The sequence below is a fragment of the Palaemon carinicauda genome, chromosome 3 (assembly GCF_036898095.1).
Source record: "Palaemon carinicauda isolate YSFRI2023 chromosome 3, ASM3689809v2, whole genome shotgun sequence".
Lineage (NCBI taxonomy): Eukaryota > Metazoa > Arthropoda > Malacostraca > Decapoda > Palaemonidae > Palaemon > Palaemon carinicauda.
In genome coordinates, this window is record NC_090727.1 from 157071689 (window position 1) to 157084956 (window position 13268).

Consider the following 13268-nt stretch of genomic DNA (forward strand, 5'->3'; position numbering starts at 1 on the left):
ATAACCTCAGATTATGGTTTTGATTACTTATCACATAAATAATGTTTGTCGATTTATTTCTCCTCTTTTGTATGATATACTGAAGAACTGAAATATATTGACCAATAAAACCTTATCTTTATTAGGCATTCTAAATTTTCAGGTAAGTCCACTTTTCCAGCACGTCAATAATGTCAGCAATATTCAGCTTCAGCAATAATTCCATATCATAGATGAAATTATGATCCCTTATTATGGAAAACACCGGGCTAAGCAGTTTATAAGAGAGAAAACAGTAAGATTTGGTTTCAAAGTTTGGGCTTCATGTACTTCAGATGGATCTCTTCTTTATTGTGAGCCCTATTGCAAGTCTGACACTAAAATCCCTGATATAGGACTGGGCTAAGGTCCAAATGTCGTAGTAGAGATGTCTAATGAGATCAATTTACAGGCTGGCCAGCATGCAGTGTTTGAGAATCTCTTCACCTCATAACCATTGCTGGAAAATTTAGCAAATCGAGGAATAGGAGGTACTGGCACACTAAGAGAGGATCATCTTCATGGTGCCCCACTAATGGAAAAGAAGGAAAAGGAGAAGAAAAATATATCGTGGGTACATGGAAGAGGCACTTACTGGTAGCACATCAGTAGTAAAATGGAAGGTAGCTGCTGTGGCTTCAAAGTAAGAATGCTTCAAGTACAAAAAACAGGGCGATGGAGCAAACTTGAGAAAAAGCATATTGAGGTTGATATGCCCAATTCCATTCAGGTGTATAATTAACAGATGGGTGGTGTTGATATATTTGATCAACAAGTATTGGCCTAAAGAACTCGAATTCGTTCAAGAAAATGGTGGTGACAAATATTTGCTTGGAGCATCAATGCTCAAGTTGTCAATTCATGGATGTTTTATCGCAAACTGGGAAATATAATCCCATTGATAGACTTCATCTGGCATTTTGAAATTGCCATAATGAAACAATATTGTGCTCCTCGTACATCTCCTGGACCTAAGGGACTTTCTTCTGGAATTGCAAAGGATTCTGTGCTGTACAATGGTGAGCAGCACTGGACCAAGGAAGGAGACCAGCGTCACTCAAGATGCCGCGAATGTTCTCGACGCACAAAATAAATTTGCAATATGTGTTCTGTACCTCTTCATCCAAAATGCATGTTGCCCTATCATAAAATACCTCAGTAGTGCATAATGAACAACAGACTGAAATCATTTGAAGCTATATGGGGATAACCTTCGTACAAGAAAAATAGAATAGTGTGGATATGCAACTCATGCAATATGTTCAAGTATTTTTTTTCTTTTATATTATGAATCAGTAAGAATTTGGAGTTTTTATTGTAACAGGCAAGATTAGTGATGATAATTATTAGAGATAATGAAGTTATGTTTGAAATACTTAGGTTTAATGTAAAATTATATTGTATGTCAAATACAAAGATTTTGTGCATTCAAAGTGGCTAGTGGCAGTAAGATATGCTATATGATTGAATTTTTTATATACTATAATTCAGATAAAATTTGCAGTTCTTTTCATAAAAGGCATGATTAGTAATGATAATTACTAAGTATGATAAAGGGATGCTTAAAATACTTATGTTTGTTGAAAAAACTATATGTTATGTCTAGAATAGAAAGATTTTGTTCATTCAAGTGCCTAGTGGCAGCAAAAGCTGCCATCAAATAAATCATACTTAAGAAAGGAATTTTTTTATGGTGATGATTTTATGTTGATAGTAGACCAAAATAAAGTATTTTCTGTAAATATGGTGTTTTTAAAACCAATAGATAATTCTCGTCCTTAATGGGTTAAACCTGGTGGGATCAATTAAGGGGCAGCTCAAATGTCAGGTGTTTTTCTAGGCCTTCAGATAGTCATCTACAATTTCGTTTTATTGAGTTTATTTTGAATAGTTCCACTTATCCATGTACTGTATATACAAAAACACATTCATACAATGTACACCTCCACACATATCCATATACTTATACTTGTCCTAGGTCTCTGGACAGTAACAAAGATATGCTTTGGGAACTTGGCTCCTACAATGAGGCTGAAAACTATTAAAGGTGTCACATTATGTTTGCGTGAAACACGATGTGAGAGTAATGTTCTGTATACGTGAATATTTCCCCAATGAAGATTTCTGACAATTTTGTATTATCAGCCTGTTACGAGAGGTGGAATGCTTTCCTTGCTTTTATGATGATAACCTGTAGAGCTGGAATTGTCGTTTTGGTGATAAGAACCAGTCTGAAGGTATCCTTGCTGTGTAACTGTACTACTCCTTTTGTTGGAAGTATGTTGGCCAGGGCACCAGCCACCCATTAAGATACTACTGCTAGAGAGTCATGGGATCCTTTGACTGGCCAGACAGTGCTACATTGGATCCTTCTCTCTAGTTACAGTTCATTTTCCTTTGCCTACACATACACTGAATAGTCTGGAATATTCTTTACATATTCTCCTCTGTCCTTACAGTATACACCTGACAACACCAAGATTATCAAAAAATTCTTCTTCTCTCAAGGGGTTAATTACTGCACTGTTATTGTTCAGTGGCCACTTTCCTCTTGGTAAGGGTAGAAGAGACTCTTTAGCTATGGTAACCACCTCTTCTAGGAGAAGGACACTCCAAAATCAAACCATTGCTCTCTAGTCTTGAGTAGTGCCATAGCCTCTGTACCATGATCTTCCACGGTCTTGGGATAAAGTTCTCTTGCTTAAGGTTACACTCAAGCACACTATTCTATCTAATTTCTCTTTAACTTGTTATGTTATTAAAGTTTTTAAATTTTTATAGTTTATATAAGAGATATTTATTTTAATGTTACTCTTAAGAATTTTATTTTTCCTTTCCTCAGTGGGCTATTTTCCCTGTTTGAGCCCCTGGGCTTATAGCATCCTGCTTTTCCTACCAGGGTTTTAGCTTAGCAAATAATAATAATAATAATAATAATAATAATGATTATAATAATAATAAAAGGAAGAAAATCCCCAATATGTCATTTATGTCCATAGACATGGGACAAAAGTGGTGCCAAGTGTTGGGTATGAGTATGCAGTGAACAAAGTTGCAGTTGAGCCAGGGAAATAAAAGTGCCAAATGTCAAAACCAGTGTGGTCTACTGTGGTAGTTGCTATTAAAGATGAAAATGAAGGAGCAGTATGATACAGCAAGTTTGAAGACAAAATAGGAGAAAACAAGTAACGCAAATTTTTCAATATTAAACTTGCCCGATGATCATGTAACTGTCAACTCTGTTGCCCGACAGAAATCTACGGTCGGGATACGCCAGCGATCGCTATACAGGTGGGGGTGTACACAACAGCGCCATCTGTGGTCAGGTACTCCAGTACTTCTTGTCAACAAGACCTCAATTTTTCCTCTGTCGTGCCACCGGCTAGACCTACTTGGATACGCTGTTGATTCTGGAGTTATTGTTCACGATTTGGTGATGTATTTGCTCTAGAGTTTAGCTTTCGCTATTCAGGAAGCTTTATCATTAGCTTAGCTAGCTTTTGGAATTAATTTGATTTAATTATGGTGACGAAGAGAGTATGAACTCTCTTTCACTTTTAAATGGCCGACCCTTCCCTTAGACGGAAGTGTTGGTGTCGAAGAGAGTATAGACTCTCTTTCTTAATTTTGCTTAACAAAGTTATAGATTTATTTTATATCTCTCCGCCTTTTATAGGCCTCTTCGATTAACTTCCTTTTATTATAAACTTATAAAAATTAATTTTTATGTTTGTTTACATGCGACCTTTCCTAATAGTAGGCGGTCATTACTTGGAACCGAAGTTAATTAACATTGAGCCCGTCATATCGTTTTTCCTGTTAAGATTTTATGCTATTTTAATTTTAATGTTTTTGAAAGAATTTCTTTGATAGTCTCGTACTGTTTTTCAAAGTTGAACTAACGTTTTGTTTTGTCTCCGCAGTTGTTGACGTTCAGAACGTTCAACTTGCGCTCTATCGTTACGATAGAGAGAGAGTATTCACGGTTTCACGTTGCAGTAAGAGTAAACCGATTCTAGCGTTTTGTTCATTCTTTCTTAGCTTAAATGGTTTTAATTCTAATAAAGGAACTTTTTATTTGGGAAATCTTTCAGTTTTTTTTTCCTTTAACAAATAATATGTTTTAACGATATATATAATTGGGCTCTTCTCTCAGGTTCTAAGTCAAGAGAGAGAGAGAGAGAGATAGAGACGGAGGGAGAGAGAGGAGGATAAACGTTTCGTTCAAGCGGGTAACGTTGTTATCGTTTTTGCTCTTCTCCCTAGTCTCTTTAGGGGAAGAAGGTAAAACGTTTCTAGAGTTTTATTCTTGTTCCCAGGCTTTATGCGGTGAGAGATTTTAAACGTAGTTTATTTGATCTAGTGTTTAGTCTCTTTTCCAGCCACTGAATTCTTTATCTTTCATTATGTTTTTCTGTTACATTGTAATACTGTTTTCGCAATTACTAACTTTTAATGAAGGATAGGATTGCGTGTTTCAGGTACAAACCACTTAAAGTTTCGAGTTCAGTGAAATAAGTGCAAACAGAAAATCAAAAGTGATAAAGTGATAAGCGCAAAGTGTTACAGTGTTGCGTTCGAGGGTTCGTCTGTTCGTGCCAGTTGTTCGCCTAGTCTGGGACCTCTTACAAGCTCCCAAGCCCAGGGGAGAAGTAATGTCGAAGGACTTATGGGTTCATCAGGCCTTGATCGACGAACAGACGTTTCCCTCCGTGGTTTCGGGTGTATCCACTCACGTTGCAGACGTGATCACCCCACCCACACAAAGACGAGAGAGCCCATTTATTCCTCGTCTGCGGAAGAGGTTTCTCGCAGAAACCATGGACCAAATCTTGCAGCTTTTAAGTGCAAGTCGGTCCCTTCCGCGCAAGTCCAACGGCCGAGGTGTAGCCACTGGGTCAGTTCGGACTTGCTGCAGTACGACAACTGCACACCTCCCAGAGAGGCAAGGTGGTACCGCAACAGGCAGTAACTCCGTCTGTTGCCGCACCAGCTGTTTTAGACCCTCAGTCACAACGGACAGTAGCTCCGTTTGTTGTTGTCTTTCATAGACCCTAGTGGTCCATGCTGCAGAATATACAGTCTCAGCTTGCTCCTTCATACAGGAGTATCATGCTGGAAGGTTGACAATGCAGCCTGTTAACCTACAACCCGCCGAGATTGTGCGCTCAGCAGATACTGCGGCTGCCTGCTCCCACCCTCCACCTGTGAGAGCTCCACCTCCGATGCGCAGTCCACCCTGCCAGACGCATGTTCTTGCTGCGCCTCCTGCTTTCATGCGTGAGCTGCCGCATCGGGAGTTGCCGGGTTCCAGCACTATGAGGAGCCTCATGCTATGCGGCAACCTCCTCAAACCATGAGGCAGGAGCCTCATGCTATGCGGCATCCTCCTCAACCCATGAGGCAGGAGCCTCATGCTATGTGGCAACCTCCTCAACCCATGAGGCAGGAGCCTCATGCTATGCGGCATCCTCCTCAACCCATGCGGCATGAGCCTCATCCCATGCAGCATGAGCCTCATCCCATGCAGCATGAGCCTCATACCATGCAGCATGAGCCTCATCCCATGCAGCATGAGCCTCATCCCATGCAGCATAAGCCGCATGCCATGCAACATGCTCTGCATACCTTACAGCATGCTCTACATACAGCATGCTCTGCATACCTTACAGCATGCTCTGCATACCTTACAGCATGCTCTGCATACCTTACAGCATGCTCTGCATACCTTACAGCATGCTCGGCATACCTTACAGCATGCTCTGCATTCAGCATGCTCTGCATACCTTACAGCATGCTCTGCATGCAGCATGCTCTGCATTCCTTACAGCATGCTCTGCATACCTTACAACATGCTCTGCATTCCTTACAGCATGCTCTGCATACAGCATGCTCTGCATTCCTTACAGCATGCTCTGCATACCTTACAGCATGCTCTGCATACCTTTCCGCATGCTCCTCAATCACACATCTTTGGTTGTTGCCAACTCACAAGACTGTCAAGCAGTTTCATAACGTTGCCTTCTGGTCTGCTGCTTTTGCACCAGTGAAACCCTCACTGAGAGAACTTAGCTTTTCTCGGATATGGTTCCTGTAGATGAGAAAGTGCTATTCTCCCTCCTTCTGATATTCCCTTGAGGACTCTGTCATTTGGAGAGGAGCCTTAAGCTGCTTAGCCTCCTATGGACTTTTATTTAAGCATAACATGCTTCCAGGGAGGGTAATAGTTCCGCTTCAGTCGCTAACCCCGTCTGTTGCCACACCTGCTCCCATAGACCTTGAGCTTTGTTGCAAGACATGCAGTCCAAGCTTAGTCCTTGTTAGAGGATTTTTGTTTACGGAGTCAGTGTGTCACTGGGAAGACGTTCAACAACCAGCAGAGGTGACTTGTTGTGACGCAGTGCGGCAACCTCAGCAACCCGATAAGGAGTTGTCTGTACTACCCAGACAGTCTAGACAGTTTCGGGTTGTCGCTGTACTTCCTCGCTTCCCCATGGTTGACAGTTCACAGACTGTGCAGCAGTACCATGATTTTGTGTCCGGCTCCGTCAGACGACTGGCTTTTAAGAGCTCCCACAAGTCGTCGCTGTCTGGAGAATCTCAGATGGACTATGGATCTGACCAAGGAACTGGCCCTCCTGGTCAATTTAGAGGAGTCCCAGCTCGTCCCATCCCAGACCATTGTCTACCTGGGTATGGAGCTTCAGAGTCGAGCTTTTCGGGCTTTTCCGTCGGCCCCAAGGATCTACCAAGCCCTAGAATGCATCCAGAGCATGTTGAGAAGGAACCGATGCTCAGTCAGGTAGTGGATGAGTCTAACAGGGACACTTTCATCGCTGGCCCTGTTCATCGAGTTAGGGAGACTCCACCTCCGCCCCCTTCAGTATCATCTAGCTGCTCACTGGATAAAGGACATGACGCTAGAGACGGTCTCAGTTCCTGTTTCCGAAGAGATGAGGTCTACTCTAACGTGGTGGAAGAACAGCTTTCTTCTCAAGGAAGGTCTTCCTTTGGCTGTTCAGAACCCCGACCGCCGTCTCTTCTCGGACGCATCAGACACGGGCTGGGGTGCGACATTGGACGGACAGGAATGCTCGGGAACATGGAATCAGGAGCAAAGGACACTTCACATCAATTGCAAGGAGTTGTTGGCGGTTCATCTGGCCTTGATAAACATCAAGTCCCTCCAACCTAACAAGGTGGTGGAGGTGGACTCCGACAACACCACAGCCTTGGCTTACATCTCCAAGCAGGGAGGGACTCATTCGAGGAAGTTGTTCTAGATCGCAAGGGACCTCCTCATCTGGTCAAAAGATCGAAAGCTCACGCTGGGAACGAGGTTCATTCAGGGCGATAGGAATGTCATGGCAGATCGCCTCAGCCGGAAGGGTCAGGTCATCCCCACAGAGTGGACCCTTCACTACCATGTTTGCAGCAGACTTTGGGCCCTGTGGGGTCAGCCAACCATAGATCTGTTCGCTACCTCGATGACCTAGAGGCTCCCGTTGTATTGTTCTCCGATTCCAGACCCAGCAGCAGTTCACGTGGTTGCTTTTCTGCTGGATTGGTCCCATCTCGACCTGTATGCATTCCCGCCGTTCAAGATTGTCAACAGGGTACTTCAGAAGTTCGCCTCTCACAAAGGGATACGGCTGACGTTGGTTGCTCCCCTCTGGCCCGCGAGAGAATGGTTCACAGAGGTACTGCAATGGCTGGTCGACATTCCCAGGATTCTTCCTCTAAGAGTGGACCTTCTACGTCAACCTCACGTAAAGAAGGTACACCCAAACCTCCACGCTCTTCGTCTGACTGCCTTCAGACTATCGAAAGACTCTCAAGAGCTAGAGGCTTTTCGAAGGAGGCAGCCAGAGCGATTGCCAGAGCAAGGAGGACATCCACTCTCAGAGTCTATCAGTCTAAATGGGAAGTCTTCCGAAGCTGGTGCAAGGCCAATGCAGTTTCCTCAACCAGTACCACTGTAACCCAGATTGCTGACTTCCTGTTACATCTAAGGAACGTAAGATCCCTTTCAGCTCCTACGATCAAGGGTTACAGAAGTATGTTGGCAGCGGTTTTCCGCCACAGAGGCTTGGATCTTTCCACCAACAAAGATCTACAGGACCTCCTTTGGTCTTTTGAGACCTCAAAGGAACGTCGGTTGTCCACTCCAGGCTGGAATCTAGACGTGGTCCTAAGGTTCCTTATGTCATCAAGATTTGAACCTCTCAAATCAGCCTCTTTTAAGGACCTCACATTAAAAACTCTTTTCCTCGTGTGCTTGGCAACAGCTAAAAGAGTAAGTGAGATCCACACCTTCAGCAGGAACATAGTTTTCACATCTGAAACGGCTACATGTTCCTTGCAGCTCGGTTTTTTTTTTTGCTAAAAACGAGCTTCCTTCACGTCCTTGGCCTAAGTCGTTCGAGATCCCAAGCCTGTCCAACTTGGGGGGGAACGAACTGGAGAGAGTACTTTGCCCAGTTAGAGCTCTTAGGTACTATCTAAAAAGGTCAAAACCTTTACGAGGACAATCAGAAGCCTTATGGTGTGCTATCAAGAAGCCTTCTCTTCCAATGTCTAAGAACTCAGTTTCTTACTACATCAGGCTTCTGATTAGGGAAGCACATTCTCATCTGAAGGAAGAAGACCTTGCTTTGCTGAAGGTAAGGACACATGAAGTGAGAGCTGTGGCTACTTCAGTGGCCTTCAAACAAACCGTTCTCTGCAGAGTGTTATGGATGCAACCTATTGGAGAAGCAAGTCAGTGTTCGCATCATTCTATCTCAAAGATGTCCAGTCTCTTTACGAGAACTGCTACACCCTGGGACCATTCGTAGCAACGAGTGCAGTAGTAGGTGAGGGCTCACCCACTACATTCCCATAATTCCATAACCTTTTTAACCTTTCTCTTGAATACTTTTTATGGGTTGTACGGTCGGCTAAGAAGCCTTCCACATCCTTGTTGATTTGGCGGGTGGTCAATTCTTTCTTGAGAAGCGCCGAGGTTAGAGGTTGTGATGAGGTCCTTTAGTATGGGTTGCAGCCCTTTATACTTTAGCCACCTAAGAGTCGTTCAGCATCCTAAGAGGACCGCTACGCTCAGTAAGGAAGACGTACTTATTAAAGGCAGAGTAATGGTTCAAGTCGACTTCCTTACCAGGTACTTATTTATTTTTTTATTGTTATTTTGAATAACTAATAAAAATGAAATACGGGATACTTAGCTTCTTTGTTAACATGTATACTGGTCTCCACCCACCACCCTGGGTGTGAATCAGCTACATGATCATCGGGTAAGTTTAATATTGAAAAATGTTATTTTTATTACTAAAATAAATTTTTGAATATACTTACCCGATGATCATGATTTAAATGACCCGCCCTTCCTCCCCATAGAGAACCAGTGGACCGAGGAGAAAATTGAGGTCTTGTTGACAAGAAGTACTGGAGTACCTGACCACAGATGGCGCTGTTGTGTACACCCCCACCTGTATAGCGATCGCTGGCGTATCCCGACCGTAGATTTCTGTCGGGCAACAGAGTTGACAGCTACATGATCATCGGGTAAGTATATTCAAAAATTTATTTTAGTAATAAAAATAACATTTTACAATATACTATATAGTTGATGAGCTAATGCAAGTAATTGGGAAACTGTTATCCGACCGAGAACAAGGACAGCATTACTGGCATACTATACTTGAACAAAGATCAGATGACTGATTGGTAGCCCAGTGAAAGGTTTCAGTCCATTAAGGTTTATTTGAGGTGGTGAGAATGAGAAAAATCTATACATTCGCATAACCATTTGCCAGAAGCCCCACAATGGAGGTGACTGGCTGGCGATCAGACTGTCTTAGAAATTACTGTAGAGTGGAATAAAGCAAGGGCAGATAGAGAAATATGCCTCGCCTAATGCAAGAAAAGGTGATATGAAAGAAAATTATACAACCAAAAATTTAGAGAGTCAGTTTTTAGTTTTGCACTCATATCTATAAATATTGCTTTAGCTTCACAACTGAGGTATAAGAACACCATCACAAGAGAATGTAGTGAATCCACATTTTTGTTGATATTTGTTTGATGATACTGTATTCACTTATTGCCTAATATGGTGGCTATACAAAATATCATGGATAGCCTCCCAACAAAGAACATGTCAGAGTATGACCCCTGGGATTCTGAACAGGTGGCAACCATGAGATCAATACCTTTAAGGAGAAATGGCACCAACCTGCAATCCAGAGAAGAGGAGAACATAGTCAGCAAATGACTGCTGTTATGCCTAACAAAATACTACAAGCAACCAAGGCTGAGCCCTACAATCCCCTGCCCAGTATCAAAGGAAGAGGGGCCAAAGGTTGCTGAGGAAGGGCAATGCAAGTGAGGCTGATGCCTCCTCACCTGACAATGGCAGCAGTCGAAGAAGTAGCAAGGAGCCAGGCCTGATGGGGGAGAAGGGTTCAAGTGGCCAACAGGTAGAGGCACCTCCTCAGTATCCAGGACCTCACTCCTGGTCTACAACAGAAATGACAGCAGAGTGTTAAAGTAATGTGAGTGAGATTGTAGACCCATCTAGTGGTCTTACATGTATGCTCGTGACAATGGCAGAATGTGTGAACCTGCCAGGTAAGTTGATCAGTGTCCTAGAGCGTTTTGCTTCTTGGACAAGGAAGGACCTCGAGCTTGCTACTACTGTACCAATGATTCCAATCATCCTTGACACACCAGAAGGAAATAGCCTGTTGGCATGATATATAACGACTACTTTTCAGGTGGGATCAGTTTCATTTAAAAAATATATATATATATATATATATATATATACTGCCCACCTTGAGCATACTAGGTATACCTTGTTCAGGTCTCTGATCGAATTACCTGGAATGGTTATACTGTACATACCGCCAGTACCATGAGCTGCCTTGTAAGACCACGGGATGGACCAGTGGTTTCACTCATGGGAATGTCCCACTCCTTTTTTTCTTTTTATCTAGTAACACGGGGTTGAGGTCAGGGGTAGTAAAGGAGGTACCTCTAACCACTGGCCAGTTGACACCCGCTCCCCTTTTGAGCCTGGAATCCTCACTGCTGCTTTGACTGCTGCTGCTGCCAGGTGAAGAGGCATCGATTTCCCTCTCATCACCCTGCCAGTGTCATAATGATAGGAGATGCAGAATGCTTCTCTTGCTTTTATGACAATGGCTGGTATAGCTGGAGCTATCATTTGGGTAATAAGAACCTTTCTGAGACTATACTTGCTCTGCGTGTGTACTACAGTACAGTACTCTGTTTACTTTATATAATAAAAGAGCTTTGAGCAGACCTGCCCTGAAGTTGAAGTGAGACCTCCACCCTGAAATGTTGTCAGGGTACTGTGATCCCTGAAGGGCCACCCGGTGAACCATTGAGGCTAGCCTCCGATATGGCCCTCACCCTTAAGACAGTTTTCCTGCTTGTTTTGGGTTGTCTAAATGGGTCAGAGAGCTGCATGGTCTCTCCTTTGATATCTCTAATTCCAGGGGATTTATATACTTATATACTTAATACTCAAAAACTCATGGTACATATTCCTCAATAACTTTTTGTTCCAACAGTATTATTGATAGGCTTGAATTGAATGTCTTAGATGATCTTAATAGCAGTGACTATCTTCCTATATTAATAACCATGTTAGGATGTACAAGACCTCCCACTCAACGTTATAATGCAAATAAAGCTGATTAAGATAAGTTCAAGTTTATATGGATCAAGTGCTACCCTTTATTCACAAGATCATGATGAAACAAATGATCTCTCTATGGACTTCATCATACAAGCTGCTGACAAATCTGTGTCTCTGAGAGGTGCCTGACCAGTGAAACACTTGATCTCTTGGTGGTCAGATATACTGGCACAATTATTAAAGGAAAATCACAAAATTGGAAGAAAACTAGAAACTTAATTAAAGATTTAAAAATTGAGTACTAGAGCCCTAATGTTAGGAAATCTAATTAACAAACTGGTTGATATAACAGTAGTAATTAGTGTACTGGAATCGTATTTTAATATTTTTTCAAAATTTACAAAAGAATGATATCATTGAAAGCTCTTTTGAAGAAGAAATGTCTACCGTACTCTCTTTCATAGGTATGGTAAAATAAAAAAGTCCGCTATTGTTGGAATAGAGACTGAGAGGACAGATACTCCTTCCACGATGCTAATCACAAAAGATGGCTTAATCTGATAGACGGAAGACGAGGGTCTGTGGAAGTATCTTGAAATCTCTCTTGCAGCTTCGCGAGAAAAACCTTTCTTTGAGAGATGTTTGATAACCTCCACTAACAGAAATACTGTATTGTAGATGGTCTGGGTACCATTTTACCAGAGGCCACTTCAGGGCCATGAAAGTTAAGATTGGGCATTTCCCAAACTCAGTTTAAGATGCTTTTTATAAAGCAGAACAGTGGGAAAACATAGGCATTGTAAAAGAAATTGTGTATAGAAATAGCATCTTTTGTACGAAAAATTGTCAATTTATATATCTTTTATGTTATTTTTTTTTTTTACCATAATTTAACTATCAGTTATCTGGTTAACTCATGATTCCTTTCTTATCTTTCAGGTTAGTATGACTCCTTGCACACTGAGCTCCAAGAATAAGGGACCATTCCACAAAAGTGAAAACTGTAACTCCGGTGTAGCTATACTGCCGTGAGAACTGTCTGGTCAGCCAGCAGTCCTTAAGTGGTAATTGGACTAGTGTGAGGTGCAACATTTCGATTGGAATTTCTGGTAGGTATTTACTTACATTATTATTATAGATATTGAATGATTATAAACTTTTCAATATCAAACTTACCCTATGATCATATAGCTGCATCCCTGCTGCCCGACAGAAAAAACCTACGGGCGGAATACGCCAGCGATCGCTATACAGGTGGGGGTGTACATCAACAGCGCCATCTGTCAAGTAGGTACTCAAGTACTCGATGTCAACAAAGAACCAATTTTCCCTCTGTCGTGCCACTGGCAAGACCTACTAACTGGATTTGTTTTCACAACGATTTGGTGAAGTACACTATTCCAGTTTTGAGCTTTCGCTATGCAGGGGTTTTATCTTCATTTCAAAACTTGAACTCGTTTTGGATAGATTTAATTATGGTGACGAAGAGAATATGGACTCTCTTTCACTTTTAAATGGCCGACCCTTCCCTTAGACGGAAGTGTTGGTGACGAAGAGAGTATGGACTCTCTTTCACTTTTAAATG

At 42.2% G+C, this 13268-nt stretch overlaps 1 long non-coding RNA gene across 1 annotated transcript in view; it reads left to right on the forward strand.

The window, feature by feature from the left end:
* LOC137638707 (uncharacterized) overlaps window positions 1–12792 on the forward strand; it is a 110990-nt gene extending 98198 nt beyond the window's left edge. The window contains exon 4 of the long non-coding RNA XR_011044173.1: window positions 12623–12792. This is a non-coding gene — a long non-coding RNA (uncharacterized lncRNA). The remainder of the gene's footprint in view (window positions 1–12622) is intronic.
* Window positions 12793–13268: the final 476 nt, after the last annotated feature.